The following is a 21,784-nucleotide window of genomic DNA, read 5'->3' on the forward strand; positions in this document are numbered from 1 at the left end:
AAAAAAACTGACAGAATTAGAACGCTAGGGGGGTTAATATATAATGAGGGAGAATAAAATCTCCCTTGCAAAGAACTACTGAACAAGGATTAACACACAATGTTTAGCCACGCCTTTTTTAGGAAAAAAACCCTGCACAACCACTCCAGGCCCAACGATGATGGGGTCGATAAAGAATTTTGTCTACAAAATTCCCAGCACCAACACTTAAGTGTGGTTAATTTATCAAAAAATAAACTAAATTAGAAATACTTCAATTAGGGTTGAGCTTTTGTCCCTCTAACAATTTTAATAAATTTTAGTTTATAAAAGATCTGCACGTTTTCGCTAGAAGGCTAATTTATAAAGCCCTTTTTGATAAAGAACCTAAACAAGAAGTTCTCAACAAACAATATAAAGGTTATACTATAGGAGAATTTAAAACTTTTAGAAAGCTCATGGAACTTTGGGAGGCAAGTAATTTAGAAGATTCACAGGTTCCAACTGATATTAACAATGATATGAAGACAGAATGAAACCCTTTTTGCCTCAGGTTGTTCATCTAGATCAGGCTGGATTTGTGACTGGATCGGAAACCTGCGATATTATACTGAACACCACTTCCCTTATTAAGTGGGCTCAAAAAATGGGTTCACCTACTTGTCCCCTATCAATAAATGCTGATAAAAGCATTTGATCATGTTTGGGTATTCCTTCAAACTCTGATCCAACTGGGACTAGGTACTGTTCTGTTAGATAGAATCCATGCCTTATATACTGGTCCTTCAGCACGGGTCCGGGCTAATGGTTTACTATCGGAACCCTTTGGGATACATAACGGTACCAGACAGGGATGTCCATTATCCCCTATGTTGTACATTTTAGTGATGGAACACCTTGCTACAGCTATAAGACAGAATTCGGATAATAAAGGTATTGTGGTGGGAGAAGAACATTGAAAACTATCCATCGTTGCAGACGATGTTTTATTGAATGTTACCTCTCCACACATATCCATTCCTAATATTAAGCAAGAAATAGAAAGATTTGGAGCGCTGAGCAATTTAAAGGTGAACTATGATAAAACAGAGGCTTTAAATATTTCTGTTCCAGAAACACAAGTGACATCTCTGAAGAGGAACTTTCCTTTCCCTGGCAAATTAATGCCATAGAATATTTAGGAGTACGTCTCCCCTCAAAATTAGTTGATTTTGCAGACGTTACTATAAACCCTTATCCAATATAGAAAATTTGCTAAGGTCATACCAAAATCTCTCTCTATCTTGGTTGGGAAGGATCAATGTAATTAAGATGGATATTTTGCCAAAGGTCATCTACTATTTTTATACACTAGAGACCCCACCCCCACGTAGCCATATTACCGGGTTCCAATAAAGCTATTAAATAAGGTCTTCTCTGCCATTTCATTACTGGGGGGCATGGAGTAATTGTAGATCCTAATAACATGTAGATCTTAATAACAATATTCGTAATAACAAGCATCCCAAAGTGCCAACCATTTATTCCCTGCCTAAAATTCACAAAAGCATGAGTAACCCTCCAGGTCACCCAGTAATGTCAGGGGTTAGAAGTATTTCTTCCCAGGCCAGCCAGTTGGTCGACAATTTTTTAAGACAATTTGTAACAAGCCTGCCATCTCATTTAAAAGAGACTCCCGAGTTGTTAAACATTTTGGAATAACTTACAAAAAAACATACAGTACAAATAGATAAAATCACACTTTGATATTGCTATGTTTGTTCAGAAAGCAGGTTCCTTTACTGACGCATTTCGCCCATGGGGCTTCCTCAGGGGATATGGGAAACCAATAACAAGCTATAAGTGCAAAAAAAAGTTGGCTTAGTACACATATTCTTAACAGAGAAAGTTTTTAGTGTATAAATATGTACAAAATACTATAATTATAAAGAAATATGGTTTCCAATCAATTTATAAAAGTAATGATGCTTGATTTTGCACTTACAATTGTAGGTATCTCAGTGTGTTAAATTCATTAAAAACAATAAACTTATGTTGTTGAAAACGTTTTGCTTGCCTTGGGATAATTGATCAAAATGTTCTAAATGAAAAGAAAAAAATTCATTGGATGGTATAAGTTAATTGATATATACAGACTTTATATCATGTATAAATTAATTACACTTACTTGTTACTTCCTAAAGATCAGTACAAGAAATAACCAATCCTTAGTGATAGGCTTATATGTTACTGAAGTAATTGCTGAGCCCGGTACCTATACCTATAAATTAACATAAAGATCAGTACAAGAAATAACCAATCCTTAGTGATAGGCTTATATGTTACTGAAGTAATTGCTGAGCCCGGTACCTATACCTATAAATTAACAAAGAAGGAAATAAGTGTAGTGGCTCTTTATGGCGACCATGTTTTTTGTAAAAAACTAGTAAAATCCTTTATTTAGCTTAATAAGAAACAAATTTACAAAGGTACACATACTTATAAAGAAAAGGGTGTGATTCTGGCAATTTTAAGTTTAGTGGGTCAAATTGTACACCATATAATTACAGTCTCACCTGACGCATTTTGCCCTTGTGGGCTTCTTTAGGGCATAGTGAGACCCTAAAACTCATACAAATATGTATGGGTATAGGTGTAAAGTCTATAGGTGTACATATTTGTATAGTCTATGTAGGTACTCAAGGTATTTTGAGAATAGTAGATCATGATTCAAAGATTTGAAATATTCTGTAAATAAATGGAAAAATAAAAGGAAAAATAAAGATAAAGCAGGGCTAAAGAAATTACCTGAAATAAAGTATAAATAGAATGCAATATATCAATTATCCACAAGATGGCGTACCTGGAATTAGAATCCTAATGGGAACTTTAAACAGATGTTCCTATTGATTGCTGCTAATTATGACAGATCTATAAATAGAATTGAATTATAATAAACTACAAGTTTGCTAAAAGCTTGTGAGCATCATTTAGAATTATATATTGAAGAGCATACCTTTGGAACGTGTATAGGCTTGTATAAAGTTAACCTTATAGGTCTATGAAAAGATCCTTTTATAGAAGATGGAAAACACAGGAGTGTTCAATTGGACCCGTGCTAGAGAAAGAAAAAACATTTTGCTGCAGAATTTGAGATGAGGCATGCTGGTTGTTAGCTTTTGGTTCATTACTTACTTCAAACTGATGTGGGAGAGGGGAACAGCAGGGAGGTCTGGTAGCGGCCATCCCTGTAGTCTTCTTCATGGAAAAATAAGACATCCCCTGAAAATAAGACCCAGGGCATATTTTGGCATTTCAAAAAATATAAGAGAGTGCCTTATAATCGGGGAAACAGGGTAGGAGGCAGTGCACCTGTGCGCCTGCCTCCTTTTGTTAAATTAAGTTGCGAGTGTTTAAAAACTCCAGTGCGCATGTGCCTGGTGTAAACTATAGATTAGTTCAATTACTTCCACCCTCACGTGTGGATTTCCGTCCTCAGTGAGGGGAGAAGATCAGTGAAATGAGGCAGCAACTAAATATTTTTAAGCCTGCCTATCAGTGGGCGGTCATTAAAGTTAAACATCCCTCACTGGGTTTCCGTCCTCCGTGAGGGGAGAAGATAAGTGGGATGGTATAGTGACTGAATTATATTGTATTGTATTAAACCCGCCTATCCCTGGGCGGGCTTGAAAACTATCACCCCTAGACATAGTACCTTCACTCGCTCAATAAATGAGCAAGGCTCCAGGTTAGCGAGTCCTGGTCAGCAAGTGAGAATGACCAAACTGGGGGTAGGAGAAGCGAGACACGGGATCCCCGCAGAGGAGACCCTCCGTGTAAAACCCCGCCCTCAGCGTGCACCCTTGGGATGCCCCTGTCCCCCGTAAGGCATTAGATAGCGGGGTGAACTGAAAGCTGAAAAAAGAGTCAATAAAATATTTTTTTTTTGTTTCTTTTGATAACTGTTAGATAAACAAACAGTGTGAAAGCACTCATAACTCCTAACACGTCAAACATGATTTTATAGTCAGTATCATATTAATGTATAAAGTACCAAGTGGTCACATACAAAGTAAATCATGCTTTGTTACATAGTATAAACGTAATGTTATAACAGAGATTCCAAACGGTATAGAAGCATAATATAGCCAAATAGAAGTAAATTAATTAGGATACATAACATAGGTAGAGAAATACAAAATAGATCAAAGTTTCATATGATGTTAAAACGGCAAAGATACTATACAAAGAAATATCCAAAAATGTCACATGAAAATAGGGTCTGATCATACATATCAGTTAGTTTAAATATTAAACGTGTTGTATAAGGGTGTGGATGAAAAGACATATAGCAGATATAAATGATAAATAATCAATTTAAAGAAAAGGTTTGAAGAACACGACATCGTTCAGACCCAGTGGGGTGGTGGCTTTCAAAGTTGAAATCCACCTAGTTTCTGCTTGTAATAAGGGTTGGTCTAGATTTCCACCCCTAGGATTAGGGGTGAGGCTTTCTAAAACTAGGAAAGAAATGACGGAGTTATCAGAATTGTCATTTTTCCCGTATCAATCGAATACACGTGTTCGTAGATTCTTTTTTTGTAGTGCTCTTTTGGTTTTACCTATGTAGAATCTTTTACAGACACAGGTAATCATATATATTACCCCTGTTGTAGAACAGTCAATATACTTCTTAACTCGGTGTATGGTATTGTTAGGCAATGTAACTGCTTGGTATTCCCTGAGTCATGGACACTGAGAGCATTTCCCATATTTAAAAATACCTGATGGTAATGGTTGTAGTGGGGTCTGTTGGTAAGAGGTATGATGACTATGTACCAAATCATAATTTAGGGAAGCCGACTTCCTAAATGTAATGGATGCGTGTGGTTGAAGAAATTTAGATGTTTTGGGGTCTGACAATAATACATGCCAGTGTTTTTTCAAAATGTTGAGGATATCTTTATGCTGATTGTTAAATCTCATGATCATCCTGACTTGTGTGTCAGGCGTGACCGGTCTGGTTTGTGATCGTAAGAATAAACAGTCTTGGTTCTTCGCTTTTATGATATGTTTTTTTTAGAAGATTCCTGCTGTAGCCCCTGTAGTTTATTATATTTTACTTCTTTTTATAGATCTGTCATAATTAGCAATATCGGCAATCATCAGGAACATCTGTTTAAATTTCCCATTAGGATTCCAATTCCAAGTATGCCATCTTGTGGATGATTGATATATTGCATTCTATTCATCCTTTATTTCAGGTCAATTCTATGAATCATGATCTACCAATCTCACAAGACCAGGCAGAGGAGGAGGAGGAGGATGACCCTGTGCTGCTGTTCGACCCACAGGAGTGTGGGTCCAGAATTACCTCAGCTGTGGGTAGTTTGAGCCACATGACAGCCTTCATGCAGGAGTACATAGCCAAAGATCCACGCATACAACACATAAAAACAAAGACTGACAACTATTGGATTGCTACGTTACTGGATCCACGTTACAAGCCTGAAATACAACAACTGATCTTGCCCCAATACAGGGAACCTAAAATGCAGCACTAACAAGAAGTGCTTGTAAGGGACATGTGCTTAGCCTTTCCGGCTGCCAGCAGCAGCAGCAGGGATCCATATGGCAGTACCACCAGCCATGAGAGTCAAAAAACTGCTTTAGGCGGCATGGGTGGCAGCAGCAGTAGAGGTCGTCTAAGCCAAACTATGCAGGCTGCCAGTCGTGCAGAAATTGCCAATGACACTCAGCAGAGGTACTCAGTCATGGTGAAGGAATACCTGAGCTCTGCATGGGACATCTGCAACCTGCAAAGCCAGGACCTACTGGGCTACTGGGCTTGAGCAGTGGCCGGAAATGGCAGAACATGCCATTCAGATCCTTGCCAGCTCCAGCCACAAGTGTGTTATCTGGGGGCGTAGTGAGTGACAAGCGGATTTGGCTCTCCGCAGGAAATGTCGACCTAATCACTTTTATTAAAATGAATAAGGCTTGAATCGGCAATGACTTCAACACCCCTCTGCAGATTGTACTGATTAGTTGTCGACTGCTGCACGGCCTGCTGACACCTTGATGGTAAGAGCACGTTCACAGCCTTCGGCATCTCCTTCTACTCCTCCCCCTAGTAGCCCTCTACCTCTACTCTGTCTCTGAGGTCTAGAACTTGCAATTGAGCTGTGTAACTGCCTAATTTTTTTTACCGACCACCTCCCTCGGGGCCTTATGCCTCTATCCACTTTAAAGCCCATATCACTTGTAATGGAGCTGTGTGATTCATAATTAAATATTTGTATTTTTAGTAGAGAAATACAGAAGTTTTTCTGTCCTTTTGGATTGATAGCAAGTGGTATCAAAAATAAATATCTTTTTTTTTTTTTTACAGAAATACAGACATTTTTCTGTTTATTTTCATAGATAGCAAGTGGTATCAGAATGAAATATCTGTATTTTTTTTACAGAAATACTGAAATTTTTATGTCTTTTTTGATAGCATTGGTATCAGAATTAAATATCTGTATTTTTTACAGAAATACAGAATTTCCTGTTTTATTTTGATAGATTGCACGTGGTATCGTAAATGAATATCTGTATGTTTTTGCAGAAATACAGAAATTTTTCTAGTTATTTTGATAGATAGCAAGTGGTATCAAACATAAATATCTGTATTTTTTTACAGAAATTGTTATGGCTTTTTTTTTTGGATAGATAGCAAGTGGTAATTTAATATCTGTATTTGTTTAACAGAAATACGGAAATTTTTATGGCTATTTTGATAGATAGCAAGTGGTATCACAATTAAATATCTGTTTTTTTTACAGAAATACAGAAATGTTTCTGTTTATTTTGATAGATTGCAAGTGGTATCAGAATTAAATATCTGTATTTTTTTACAGGATTACAGAAATGTTTATGGCTTTTTTGATAGATAGCAAGTGGTATCAGAATAAAATATCTGTATTTTTTTAGAGAAATACAGAAATCTTTGTTTATTTTGATAAATTGTGAGTGGTATCAGAATGAAATATCTTTATGTTTTTAAAGAAATACAGACATGTTTAAGGCTTTTTTGATAGATGGCATAGCAAGTGGTATCAGAATTAAATATCTGTATTTTTTTACAGAAATACAGAAATTCTTCTGTTTATTTTGATAGCAAGTGGTATCAGAATTAAATATCTGTATTTTTTTACAGAAATACAGAAATCTTTATGGCTTTTTTGATAGACAGCATAACAAGTGGTATCAGAATTAAATATCTGTTATTTTTTTTGCAGAAATACAAACATTTTTATGGCATTTTTGATAGATAGCAAGTCATATCAGAATTAAATATCTGTATTTTTTAGAGAAATACCTAAATTTTTATGTTTATTTTGATAGATTGCAAGTGGTAGAAATAAATATCTGTATTTTTTTTTTTACAGAAATACCTAAATTTTTAGTCCCCGGGGGTTTTCCCGGTGACGTCCGTGCGTCTGTATGTCCCGGCCGGGCGGTGCAGGAAATTCAAAATCCATTTCTATTGCATTCAATACAAAATACCTGTATTGAATGCAATACATTGGATTTTTATGTGTAAAATCAGTACATTGTTTTCAAGAACATTTTATTTTACAGTATATATAATAGAATAAGTATAATATGTATTTTTTTTTTTTTTGCCATAAAGAGCCGCTACACTTATTTCCTTCTTTGTTAATTTATACTTCCTAAAGAACAATTTGATAAATTATCCCAAGGCAAGCAATAATTTTTCAACAACATAAGTTCATTGTTTTTAATGAATTGAACAAACTGACATACTCACAATTGTAAGTATTGTAATATCCTATTAATGGTTCAATAGCAGTATTAAATGGAAGTGGAGATAAAGGACACCCCTGTCTCATTCCTCTTCCTAATGGTATAAAACCTAATAGGAAACCAGGTGTATTAACTCTTGCTCGATGGTTCAGATACATAGCTTTTAGTGAATTATAATAAGGGTCTTGTATACCTATTTTTTCTAATACCTTAAACAACCAAGGAAAATGCACATAATCTTATGCCTTCTTGGCATCTATACTTATAATTGCCAAGTCTAAAGTAGGATGGCATTTGGCATATTCTAGAACCGTAAGCACTCTACGAATATCTATTACTGCAGATTACCTTTAACAAACCCTACTTGCATAGGGGATATTATAGATGGTAAATATTTTGCTGACATATCTGCTAATATTTTAGAGAGTATTTTGACATCTAGGTTTATCAACGATATTGGGTGATAGGATAAAGGTTGTCTAAGATCTTTGCCCGGTTTTGGAAGAACTTTAATATATGCTTCTTTTCCCAAAGAGAGATATGTTCCAGTCTGCCAAATCATTTTCTAAACAATATCTAAATCCTTTATAATATCTTCTTTGGGAATTTTGTTATATTCCGCTGTCAGCCCATCCGGGCCAGGGGCTTTACCATTTACCAAATTGACTATAGCTCCTTTTAATTCCTGTTCGGTAATATCAGCATTAAGAAATTCCCTTTGTTCCTGTGTTAAACTAGGTAAAATTACAATGTGCTTGACGCAACATTTGCAAAGTTGTAATATAGGCCTTCTGACTCTGACTTTTTTTCTAGTTGCCAATATATTATTTTACAATGCGTCCGCTCATGTATGCTTTCCCTGCCACCCAAAAAAGGATTGACTCAGTATTGTGCTCCAAATTTGTAGCTGTATAAGTATACCAAGCTGATTTTAATTCTGCTTGAAATGCTATATCATTTCTTTATTATGTTGGGAACCTCCATATCCTTGATTCTCATTTTGGCTGTATTTCACTGCTATGGGAGCATGGTCAGATAATGCTATAGTCAAAATATCTGGCTTATCAACTAACGATAGCAACGATTCTGAACAGAATAAATAATCGATCCTGGATTGGGAGGCATGTACACACGAATAAAGTGTATATTGTTTTTGAAAGGGAAAATGATAGCACCAACAATCAAGTAAGTTGGTAGCCTGCACAAAATCACTCAATATAGTGCCTGAATACAGTGAAACTGCTTTTATTCCTTGAGCATGTCCTAAAGTTCTATCTTCATTAACATACATAACTGAATTAAAGTCCCCTCCTACAAGTTTGTAAACATTAGGCTCCTGAAGGAGCCTACTGGTAACATTTTGATAAAACGATATGGTGGGAGAGTTTGGTGCATACGCATTATAGAGTGATAACTCTACACCAGGAAATTTCATGTTAACTTTAACAACTCTTCCTACCTAATATACTTCTGTATCAACTAGTTCACAATTAGGATTTTTATGGAGAAGAATAAGTACTCCTGCTTTCTTTCCTATCGCTGGGGAACCAATCACCTTACCTACCCAAAGTTTTTTCATCCTATCAAATTCAAATGTGCAAGTGAGTTTCTTGTAAGAGTGCAATGTCTGCCCTCTGTCTTTTAAAAAGTCTTAAAACAGGACATCATCTTATTGGGAGACCTTAATCCCTTAACATTCCATGATATTACCTTAACCATAGCATTATTACATGTTTTAACAATAAGAAAATTATATCAATCAATATTTTTTTCAAATATATAACCATACATCTCACCCCAAATATCCATTTCTTTCAAATAGGCTTTCTTCATGGATATTCATCTTTATATTCCAGCTAGTAGATCTTCCAAGATATCTTTCTTTTATTCCTGTGAAGGCAATACATGTGATACATGCAATACAAGTGTAATGCCTAGAAATGCCTGCTGACCGAAAGTTAATAACAATTTTTCAGGTCCAGGTCAGAGAGAGAAAAAAAAATGAAAATTTTCAAAGAAAGTAAAAAAAAAACAAAAATCTCAAAAAAAAAAAAAAAAAAAGAAAATACCCCCAAAAAACTCTAATTTTAGTAGACCTCCTTTTTTCTTCATGGGTGACATTTTATAATCAAAACTATTCAGAGATCCACACCCAACAAAAAACATATCTATGAATATTTTCTGTCCCACCCCTTTATGTTAATATGATCATTTAGGTGCCCCTTCTCAGAGATAAAAATTTGTCCAATTTTTCATTCTATTCTTTTCTCGTTGTGTTTTTGACTGCGTTTATGATATTTTAGTATTGCGTTCAGTATTGCGTTGCGATCCCGGTGATTTATGTGATTCAACAATATCCGACATATGGTTAGAAGATGTCAGTCCCTTTGTTTGCTTTGGAGTAGAGAGCCATTCTTCCAAAAAAGATTAAGCTTCCCTATAATGTAAATACATGATATGAATGTAAAGTAGCAGGGTAAGCCAGACCAAATCCTATTGGTCGCTCATGCAGTGTTGAGCAAATTTTTTGGAATTTTTCTTTTGTGGGAGACCTCCCTAGAGTAATCAGCAAAAATAATACATTGCCCCCTCCAGTGTTAGCTCTCTATGGTAGCGAAAAATTGCAATATAGTTGATCTGTCACGATACCGTGCAATGATGGGCCTAGGAACAGGATCTTTTTCCTCTGCTGTCCCAGGCGATATACTTGCTTCACTTGGCATAGCTTATTATTCCCCAATTGCTGTGGGATAGTATTAGAGCAAAACTCCAAAATCTGTTCCAGAGAAAACTTTTCCTGAATTCCTAGAATTCGCAGATTATTTCTACGTTTTTTATTCTCCAGTTCATCAATCTTATCAGACAAACAATCTATACATTTATTCATTTTTATTATAGTACTCTGCGCCTTTAGGAGTTTGTCTTCCACTGTGGTAATTTTATCTTCAGCACTGTATACGCCTGGATTGCTATGTAATCTTCTTTTAAATTTTTTTTTAGAGTAAAATACACATAAAAACACAAAATAAAAGTATAAATACACATTTTAGTGCACCAAGCATCATTGCCCAGTGCCCTGATTTACATTTTGCCCACTATTAGCCCTGACCTTGATCTGACCTTTTGATGACTTATGAATCCCTTCCTGAATATATCATTTGATCACTTGTCTTTGACCTTGATTGTTCCTGATTGATTGCTGGAGACCACCTGGCAACCAAGAGGCATCTCGCCGGTGCAAGCGCTGTTTTGGAGGAATTTGAAAGCAGTGATAGTGATTTGGAATCCCTTGTGGAATCGAGAACACCATCAGTGGCTTTGAATAGACCTGGACGTCGTACTTCCACCGTTGTCAACCCAGAACGCCTGACCGGTCGTCACTTCACTGAATACATCCCACCAACCCAGAAAAAGGTGGCACCTACAAGGATGTGCGTGGTTTGCTGCTCAAAGACCGGTGACAGAGGAAGGAACAAACACAAAGAAACCAGGTTCTACTGTCCTGACTGTGATGTTGGATTATGTGCAGCACTCTGCTTCAAAATCTACCACACCCGGGATGTCTACTAAAAATGTAAATATTTTTTAAGTGGGATATACCTTTATACTTTCTAATAGTCCTAATACAGTGTTATGATATATTCTAATTGGCATAACTGTCTACTCTTTACTTAATAAATTATTGCCTTGATCAGAGACTTTATTTTGATTTTGCATTGAGTGATCAAGAGACCTATTCAATCAACCAATGTCATTTCAGCCTAGAGGATTTTCACCCTTTAGTGCCTGCTAACATTACTCTGCTACTTCAAACTTGTATTCTGTCTCACCTAGCCTATGACTGTGTATGATGCAACAATTGAAGAGGTGTTTATATGCAAGGACATACTGTCCATTTTGGATTTAGGGTAATATGCAAACTTTTTTTATTGTGAAAATTGATTACGATTATGAAATGTACATACAATTGGTAATGTGAATTGAACAAATGGCTTTTCTGTCTGATCATAGTCTGTTTTGATATCATGGATCTTTAAACTGATTTCTGATGAAGCAGACGTAAATATCATTGAAATGCATCGAATCAAAAGAATCTGAAATTGTGAGACTGTTCATTGTGCATATTGCTTCATACCACACCATTCTGGATGGAGTGTTTTTAATTTGTTGTATTATGTTGCAATTTTTAGCTTGCACCATTGTGTGTATCAATAGCGTTTATTTATTTTATCTATTGTGCTGTTAAAGTCCCAATTTTTGTCAGTTTTTTGCTTTGTTTATATAGCTATAAAGTTAGCTGGGATGTGGCACGTTTGATATATTGGTTGGATACTTGATCACCCCATATCTATTTGCATATTTACAGAAAAAAATTGAAATAATTTATTTAAAAAAATTGTTGAATATTTATAATTTCTGATTTCTATGTACTTTCCTATGTGGATGTCCAATTATGATCATCAATTCCTTATACATTTAAAATATTAAATTTTAAGCTTCTTGTTATGAGCAATTTTTGTGCCTCAACTAAATACCTGGCAAATCACCAAGGGCTATTTTGATCATATATTGGATGTTTCCTTACCTGTATACATACTTCAATTTTAGTTAAACTAAAAGGTTAGGTTCGTTTTTTCCTTAAAATATTATTTCCTAATCACAATAAATGCAGTGGTAGCGCTCCAAATAGAACAGGATAGTACTGTGGTGAGGAAACAAAAAAAAAAAACATAATTGTATAAGGTGTTGCTGCTTTGTATGAAGAGACTAGTTTCCTCCTCTCCCCGTACAATAAGATTTTTTGGTGGCGCTGCAGATTTGATCCAGCATTGAAGGGGTGTTTTTTTAAATGCACCCTATTTGTGTTTTATTTTCCCCTGTAGATGAAATAGTAGCCAGTGATTTAATTTTTTTTTATTTATTTTAGTGTGAGGGAGGGAGTGATGTTCACCTGACACGTGCACGCCTGCTCTCTCCAGCTGTCTGCATATAATTATTAAAATTGTGCAGGATGGAATTGGGTGAATTGTGCAATTATTAGAATTGGGTGGATGGTTATTTATAGTAACCAATGCTTTGATCTTGCAGATTAGAGTTTATGCATGGACATCCGGAGATTCAAACGGAAACGTTAAATATGATAACTGTTTTGAACTAGATATTCACAAGTAACAAGCTTGTAGGTTGATCTGGTGATTTAAGGACTGGTGCAACTCTATGGATATGGTGCAACTCTAAGGTGTAATATTTGTACAAGAGCTCCCACTAAAAAGTTATATTTAAAAGTGAAAATGGCGGGACTGTTTTTGATGGGTGTTTACGAGTGTTATCAATGGGTCAATGATTGGATTATTAGATATAGGCAATTTAAAAAGTGTCTTAATTGGAAAAGATCATTTTTCTTTAGACATACACATCTATATACACTGTGGTTGACTTTTGGGCACATTAATCATATGAAGCATATACATTGTAAAAAAAGAGTTGGTTTCCCTTTTTTCTTCTAAATATTGGAAATAATTTCTGATTGAAAAATAGCCCTAAAGTTGCTGTCCCTGACTATCCTCACCTGCTAGGTGGGTCCTATGTGCTGCATGTATCAGGTACATCCACATTACAAAGAAAGTACATTTTTGATGCCGAATGTTTCAGAAGTGGTACAATTAGATGAGTGTTAGTAAAATGTTTATTATTTTGTTTTTAGATGTTCTTGTCCTGTCTTTTCTGTTCCTGAAGAAGTGGATACACTTTGCGAAATGCACCAAACCAACAGGGTAACATTTTTGTTGAGGTTACCCAGACAGAAATGTTTGACAATATTTGCTTCACATTTTTAAAAGTTTTAATTGATGTCTGTTTTAATGATAAATAAAATCTTGGATTGAATTTATATTATTCTAATCAATCATTCATTGGCCCTAAAAGTCCCAGTTGCAGAGGTAATTCCTCAGATTTATTAGTTTTAGGAGCTGTTAACCATGCAGTCAGTTTATTTAGGCCAGGTGCAGCACCAGCTAAGATCACAAATTTAAAATGAGGGTTCTTGAGAACTTATTATTAAGATACATTGTCCTAGTAGAAATATAGATCCTTCCTCACTTTCAGGGTGAGCCACTTGTTTAGACCACTCTGCTTCTGACTAGCTTTCTGGGACTGGGTCCTCCTTGCCTGCAAATGTCAGGTGCTTGGATGCAGCACAGTCACCGCAAGCCACATAAAATGACCAGAAGGGCCGATTAGGCCTGCTGGCCTTGTGTTTGACACCTGTGCTCTAAAGCTGTGCACATATACTACAATTTTGTTGCCTGAAATTATTTGTTGATCATTGACTTTCAGCAGGAGGCATCCCACTTCATCTATTTATTAAAATGCACGTGGTCTGTGATAAACAAACTAAACCACAGAAGAAATATGGGCACATATTAGTAAACATTATTATTGTTAGAACATAATTTAATTTGCATAATACATACTAAGTACACTTTACTGTCATTCAAGTGTTATTACAAGCTAGGAGCAGGCAATTTCACCGATATTGCCCCTGATTCATCAATGAAATCCGCGCTCGCTGGAAGCGCGAACGTACCAAGATCGCCAGTAAAAAGCTGTCGGATAAGCGCGGCTCCGTGCGCGAGCTTTTTCAGTTGCTGAATAGCGCGACCGCGTACGATTCCGGATCGCTAATACGAATGTGCGAGCGATAATCCGATTCTGCTTGATGAATCAGGGGCATTGTCTTAAGGGAAGCTTTTTTGGATACTCCATAAACTATACCACACATTCCAAGGGTCTAAATGTGGAGTGTGATCAATCAGTGTTTTTATAATTTTCAGTTGTACCTAGATTTGCTTATTCCTAAAACTACCTGAGTGACTCGTAGAATATTTGTGCATACGTACAGCTTTTTTTCATTGTTACAATTGCTTTTCTTTCGTTAGCCCCACATTTTCAAAACATGGCCTTTGGAAGTGTGTGTACATGTCTTTATTTATCCAGTTGTGTTTCTGCATATTCTCTACCTACATTTACCTCCACCCATCCCAAGATGTTGGTGTGTATCTTGCTACTATTATACAAAGTTTTGCTGCTATTATACAAAGTTTTGCATATCGGGATGCGGAAAAAGTCATTTGGTTTCTAGCAGCTTCTAAAAATTTAAATCTGCAGGTGTAAAAATTTAAATCGCAGGTGTAAAACACACAAGAGATTTCCGTTTCATAAGATGTAGTCGAGATGGGGGGGGTTCAACAATTCAATAGTTGAAGAAGCATCTTTAACAGCATTACTTGAAGTTATTCATTTCTGTATGGTAGAGGAGAGAAAGATGGGGAAATTTGAATGTTTTATTACCAACAACTAAGTAAAAATGCCCAATTTGGCAGTTTGTAAAGACAAACAGATCTACACCTGTACAAAGCATTTCAGATCTCATCTGGAATAAAAGGATATTGTGCAACTGGAGAAAGAGGAGGGCAACTAAACTAGTAAGAGCAATGATGGAGCTCAGCTTGGACCTGAAATGGATTCTCCCTTGAAAAGGTGCTTAAGGGGGAGATATGATCACTGAACTGATGCAGGCTGCCAGTCAGTCATTCACCCCCCACTCACACAAGATGGAATTTAAATTTATTGACCCCCTAAACAAATGTTAACTAGTCTTCAGTTCTGTTTATTCTAGGAAAGTTGAAATTCTAGGAAAAAAAGAATCTTTGTTAGTAAAATCACTACTCAAAATCAATTGCACCTGTCTACTGATTACAGACAGGTTGTCCACTTCTAGTCTCACTAAGTGTGGTCTTGTTTACTCTTTGCAAGAGCACAACCTTTCAATGTGCCCCACAGCTGTCCAAAGGGCTGCTACTACACTTACACATGTAACATCCTAACTTAATATACCTCCATCACTTCATAACTCTGCACATTTTCTACACCACCCTCTTAAAGCGTACCTAAACTCAAGAAATTTCACTTTACATAAAAAGGGTATAGAAGACCTAGAAAATAGATCTAGGCGCAATAATCTGCGTGTTGTAGGTCTTCCAGAGAATATTAAACCATTGCAGCTACATGATATCTGCTCTACGATACTACCTAAGTCGTTGGGCCTTACTACACCCTGCAGAGTTGAGCGTGCTCACAGGCTGGGTCCAGCCCGCACAGAGCGATCTAATCCTAGACCGGTACTGGTTGCCTACACCTATTATGCTGATAGAACCTGTATACTCCATGCCTTTCGGAACCAACGCAAGCTGCAATATGAAGGAGCCTCTCTATTATTGTTTGCGGACTATTCGGCAGATGTTTCACGCAAAAGGCGCAGCTTCCAACGAGTATGCTCTATGCTGTACCATCATAAATTGCGCTTTACTTTGGCCTATCCTGCAATCCTCCATTTTACTGATAATCAGGGGAGAAAATACTCGCTCACCTCAGCCGAGGAGGCGGAAAGTCTGGTCCACACTTTACTATCTGAACTTTCTCCTGCACCATCAGAAAATTCCGGTACCTCCCCGCCGCGTTCAAATGAGCGTTCCTTGATCCCGGTGTACTCCCCAAAACCACCTAAGCAATCGGGTTGTCCTCCCACCAAGAAGATTCGTGATGTACACCATACTGAGATGCAGCCAAAGGCGAGATAATATGATTCAGGATCAGATGTGCTTGAAAGTGCCTTATTCTCTTTTGTTTCTATTTGAAACTTGCCATATTTATATCCCATTTTGTGAGGCGTGAGCCTGCACCTACTGCTGGAATGATGTTTTTTCCAATGTTGTTGATTTGGAATGTCTATTATTGCTCTGCTAGGAAAAAAGGAAAGTCACTTATCTGTAATGTCTGTCTCCCCCTGCTGACCCTTCCCTATGTTTTCTTTGTTGGTCTGGGACACATTTTTTCTGTTGGTTTATGTAGCAGCCATGATAGCTCTATTGGCCATGCTTTTGTAATTTATGACGATCTTGGCTCATTGATTGTTTTATTTCTCTCCACAATATACAAACATCACTTACCAAATTGCCTGTCCTTGTCACATGTACCTATTATACTGACATTCTACTGCATTTGGCATATTCATGATATGTATCAATCTTGTATCCAAATTATATGCAAATAGTCTCATGGCGTTCCCCTAACAAACGCATGTCTGTCTTGCGTCATTTGAAAAGACTCAAGGCAGATATTGCTTTGTTGCAGGAAACACACCTGGGTACTAGTGATTTCCATAGAATGAAAAAACTGTGGGTTGGGGAAGTTTATGGTACCCCTTCTGTTGATAGGAAAGCGGGAGCCATGATTCTGCTTCATAGATCTTTCCAGGGTAAGGTCAAAACGGTTCAGTGCGACTCAGCTGGCAGCATTCTGAAACTACTTATTCAATTTTCCGATTATGATTTATCTATTTATAATATATATGCACCCAATTCACCTTCATCCTCCTTTTTTCAGATTTCTCCATCACAAGTAGGTTTTGTACAGGGCAGATCTGCAGTAACTAACATCAGAAAAGTATTGGTGGCCTTGGAGATTGCGAAACAACAACCTGACCTTGATCTGGCCATAATTGCAATAGATGCGCATAAAGCATTTGACACAGTAAATATAACATGGCTTTTCAAGGTACTTCATCATATAGGGCTGGGGGGTTCATTTTTGAAATTACTGGCAGCAATGTACACATCCCCAAAGGCCAATGTACTCACACCTGGATTCCTGTCTGATCCCCTCACATTATATAGGGGAACTAGACAGGGATGCCCTTTATCTCCCCTCCTGTTCAATCTTGCACTGGAACCACTGGTTAGATACTTAGATACCACACCTTCTTTGCATGGTATTCCAGTGCATGATTGTGAGCTGCGGACCGCTTTTTTTGCGGATATTTTGATTTTTACCTCTGATCCCGGAAGGGATAGTAATACTATCAAAACAACACTCTGTATTTATGAGAGTTTCTCAGGGCTCAAAATAAATTTTACAAAAAGTGAGATTCTCTCTCTAGCCAGATCCATGACGGTTGTTGAACGCTGGAAGGCAAGGGTTCCTTTTAAAGTAGCATCACACTCGATAGTATACCTAGGCTTGCATATTGGCTGTATGCCTTCCTCTTTGTACTCCTTGAATTATCCTCCTTTGATATCCAAAATTCAGAGGGAATTGAAAACGTGGGAGGGTCTGCCGCTGTCTTTCTTGGGTCGTTGTCATCTGGTGAAAATGATGTCCTTCTCTAAATTGTTATACCCCATGCAAACTCTGCCTCTTTTACTTACCCATACTGATATTAATGCTCTTAATAGGGCTTTTACAAAATTTATCTGGGCAGGCAGACGTCCTAGAATTTCGCTTTTGAAACTGCATCTACCCAAGACGGAGGGTGGCGTGGGCTTTCCAAATGTCAGACTTTACAATTTGGCCTGTCTGACCAGACATGTTGTGGATTGGCTTACAGGGACTTCCTGCCATTCGAACCTGTTTCTCGAAAGTGCTATTACTCATCCCTGGAATTTATGTGCCCTATTACATTGCAGACTGGCTATGCTTCCACGTTCCCTGCGACATAACTTAATAATCAGGGATACAGCGGTTACGTTGAAGGTGATTAGGCAAAAATTCAAACTTCCAATCCGCTTGTCTCAATATCTTCCCATATGTGGAAATCCCTTGTTCCCCCAAGCACAGGAATACGCATCATTTAAAATATGGAAGGAGAAGGGTCTGATTTACTTTAGAGACCTTTTTGGACAGGATGATATGTCTAAAATGTCCTTATCGGCTTTACAAAACAAATATGATATTCCTGGGTGGGCACTCCATCCTCTGTACTATAATCAGGCTGCGTCTTATCTCAAATCTTTGGCTCAATACGTAGACTTTTTTAGTCCCAATGGTTTCGATAGGCTCTTATCACTGTCCCCTCCAAATATTTCTAATATACATGCCTATCTGCTGCCTTCTTTTACCAAACCCCTTTCAGTCTCCAATGTAAAAAGATGGCAAAGGGATTTCCCGGACCCGGAGATCGTTGATATGGTTAAACAAGGTTACTTAACAGTTAGGAAGACTATTGTAAATGAGGTATGGAGAGAATCACAGTTCATGTTGTTACATAGGGCTTATAAGGTGTTCAGGCCTGCGGCATCTGATGCGCAGCCCAAACAATGGCATTTTCAATGTCCCAAATGTAATTGTGCTAATGCCTCTCTGTCTCATCGCCTTTGGTTATGTCCACATATTGAGCATTTCTGGCGTCAAATCATTATGTTCATATCTAATATTACTGGATACCATATCCCTAACACCCCTTCTCTGCTCCTATTTGGTTCATGGGAAAACACAAACCAGGACGGTTTGTCCCGTTCCTTACAACGTTGGACTAATGTCGGTTTGTTAGCAGCCAGAAGAGTGATTATGCGCAACTGGATTCAGCCTCTACCTCCCACATTGGAGCAAGTCATCATTTCCTTGAAAACTTTATTTCATACAGAGATGTTGGACGCTCAACTTCAGGGCGAAGACCGTATAACCTGTTTCTGGCAACAATGGTACAAATTTATGTTGTATACATTTACAAGCTCTGAGAGCTCCTCGATCCTCAATGAGTGCCAATACTCTACGTGGTATATTACAAATATCACAACTACCGCAACTGCAAATGGCTAATAACTCTAATATTATTGGTTTAATGACTGATGGTATGCTATCTTTAAAAATGTCAAGCTTCAAGTGCCGCCTCAAGTGAATGCTTTTTCATTATGTTCTGACCCCGTTGATTGTTGTTTTTATGTTTGTTTTTGTAAAATGACAAAACTAATAAAAATTGGTTTGAAAAAAAGGGTAGACAACTCCTTTTATGTAAGGTAAAAATTTTGTTTGTTTAGGTTTAAGTGCAACACCTTTAAAAAATAAAAAAAATAAAGTAAAAAGGTGCAGCTCTGCGCCCTAATTCTTGATCGCTAAGTCGAGAATGAATGGGAGCGCAAATCCTTCTGGGATATCTACGTCACACATCCCGGGAGGCTATTGGGTGCTCCTTCTGCACATGCCCAAGCTTCTCGGGCACGCGCAGAAGGAGCCTTTTCGTGAAAAGAGAAAAATTTGCCAATCTCACACGTGCAGTGAGATCGTTTTTTTTTTTTTTTTTCAAACTACGTCACCTGATTTCACACCTGTGTAACATAGGAAGAAGAACCAGGAAGAAGATGGCATCGTCCCAGAGACGCATACCAGGACAATGGGGGACCCGATGGAAGACACCTCTGGACCGTTTGACTGCTGTGCGGGATTGAAGGTAAGCATATTGATTTTTGTTTTGGGCACTTTTGAGTTTACTTCCTCTTTAAACTCCCCACATGTTATTTCTACCCATGATACACAGAAGTCTTCTTGAAATCTGAAATAAATAGGCCACCCAAGATTTCAGAAATTATTTAATCAGGAATGTCATTTCCTGCTATCCCATTCCAGTGCAGTTAGAGATTAGAACTGGTCATAGACTTCATCCCAAGCATGTTTACTAAAAAAGAAAAAGTTATGAGGAAACCTCTTAAATAGAACAGGACTGTATATTCAAAATCTGTTACATACTTGACTACAGTTATTTATAGACATACTACATACATTTTTACAGAGGAGCATAAGTGGGACTATTTAAAAATAATTTGGATTTACAGTTGTGTTCAGAATAGTGTTTCTAAAAAAAGTAATAAAAAAACTTATTTCCATACATGCAAGTGCATTGGGGACACTAGACATTCTATTCCAAATTAAACATGAAAACATTTGATCAAATTTGTGTTCTTTACAGAAAACTAATAGGATTAGGCTGTTCAAAATAATAGCAGTGTGGAGTTCATTTAGTAAAGTCATTCTGTAAAAATTACATCAATAACGTCCCTTATTTAAGGTAGGAAGGCAGGCAACAAATGTTGTACAGGCTGGTTATTGTGGATTTCTCTGAAAATCTGAGTAAAATGGATTGTTCAAAGGAATAGCATACTTTGATTAAAAAATGATTTTGGGGAGGGGAAGGGGATACAGAAAAGGTTCCTAAATGCTTTGAAATGGCAACCACAACCTGAAAAAAAAAAAAAAGAAAATTACCATAAGAATGGCCAAAAATCACAAAGACTCAGCCAATGATCAAGTTCAGGAAGTTCTAATAGGGTCTAACCCTAGGAGTACTGTTAGAATTAAAAAATGCCAAGCTATCAGCACGAAGCCACAAGGAACATGATGACAGGGCCTAAAGAGAAATGGTGCAACATTTTGTGAACACATGAAAGTAAGACTGTTCTTTTTAAATCTAGAGGCCACAGACAGTGTTTGGGTGTCGTCTGACAAACTAAGTTCAAACCCCAGTAAACTGTAACAACAGTGAAGCATGGTGGCGCAAGCACCTCATATAGTGTTAGGCCTGTTAACCACATACCAGGGATCATGGACCAGTTTTATTAAATCAAAATATTTAGAGATCATGCTTGCTTTTGCTAAGGAAGAAACGCCCATGAAAATTCTTGGTTTCAGACCAACTATATAAAAAGAGCCCAATCTAATATCCAATAGAACATCAAAAATGTTGTTTGAGGCAAAATCTAAAAAATGCAGAAGAATTGTGGAATGTAATCCAGTCATCCTGGCATAGAATACCCATTTACAGGTGCAAGAAGTTGGTAAACTCCAAACAACATGATGTGCAGCAGTTCTCATTTTTTCAGTTTATGCAGTGAATGTTTACGCTTGTAAAGAAGCAGCCTTTTTTTTGAACAGCCTAAAATTCTATTTTTTTCCTTCATTATTTGAAATAGAATGTGCAGTGTTCCCAATGCATTTGTGTTTATTGAAAAAAAAAAAAAAAAACTATAAGGATTTTGAGCTTTATTCACTTTAAATACCCAAACTGCCATTACCCTGAACTCAATCAATCACCAAGAACTCCTTTACCAAAGCAAAAATGTTGACCAACTTGTTGCAGTAAACTGCATTCCACACTTGTTCATTTTGCACACTAGGTCAGTAAAAG

This window comes from Pyxicephalus adspersus, chromosome 12, assembly GCF_032062135.1.
Source record: "Pyxicephalus adspersus chromosome 12, UCB_Pads_2.0, whole genome shotgun sequence".
Lineage (NCBI taxonomy): Eukaryota > Metazoa > Chordata > Amphibia > Anura > Pyxicephalidae > Pyxicephalus > Pyxicephalus adspersus.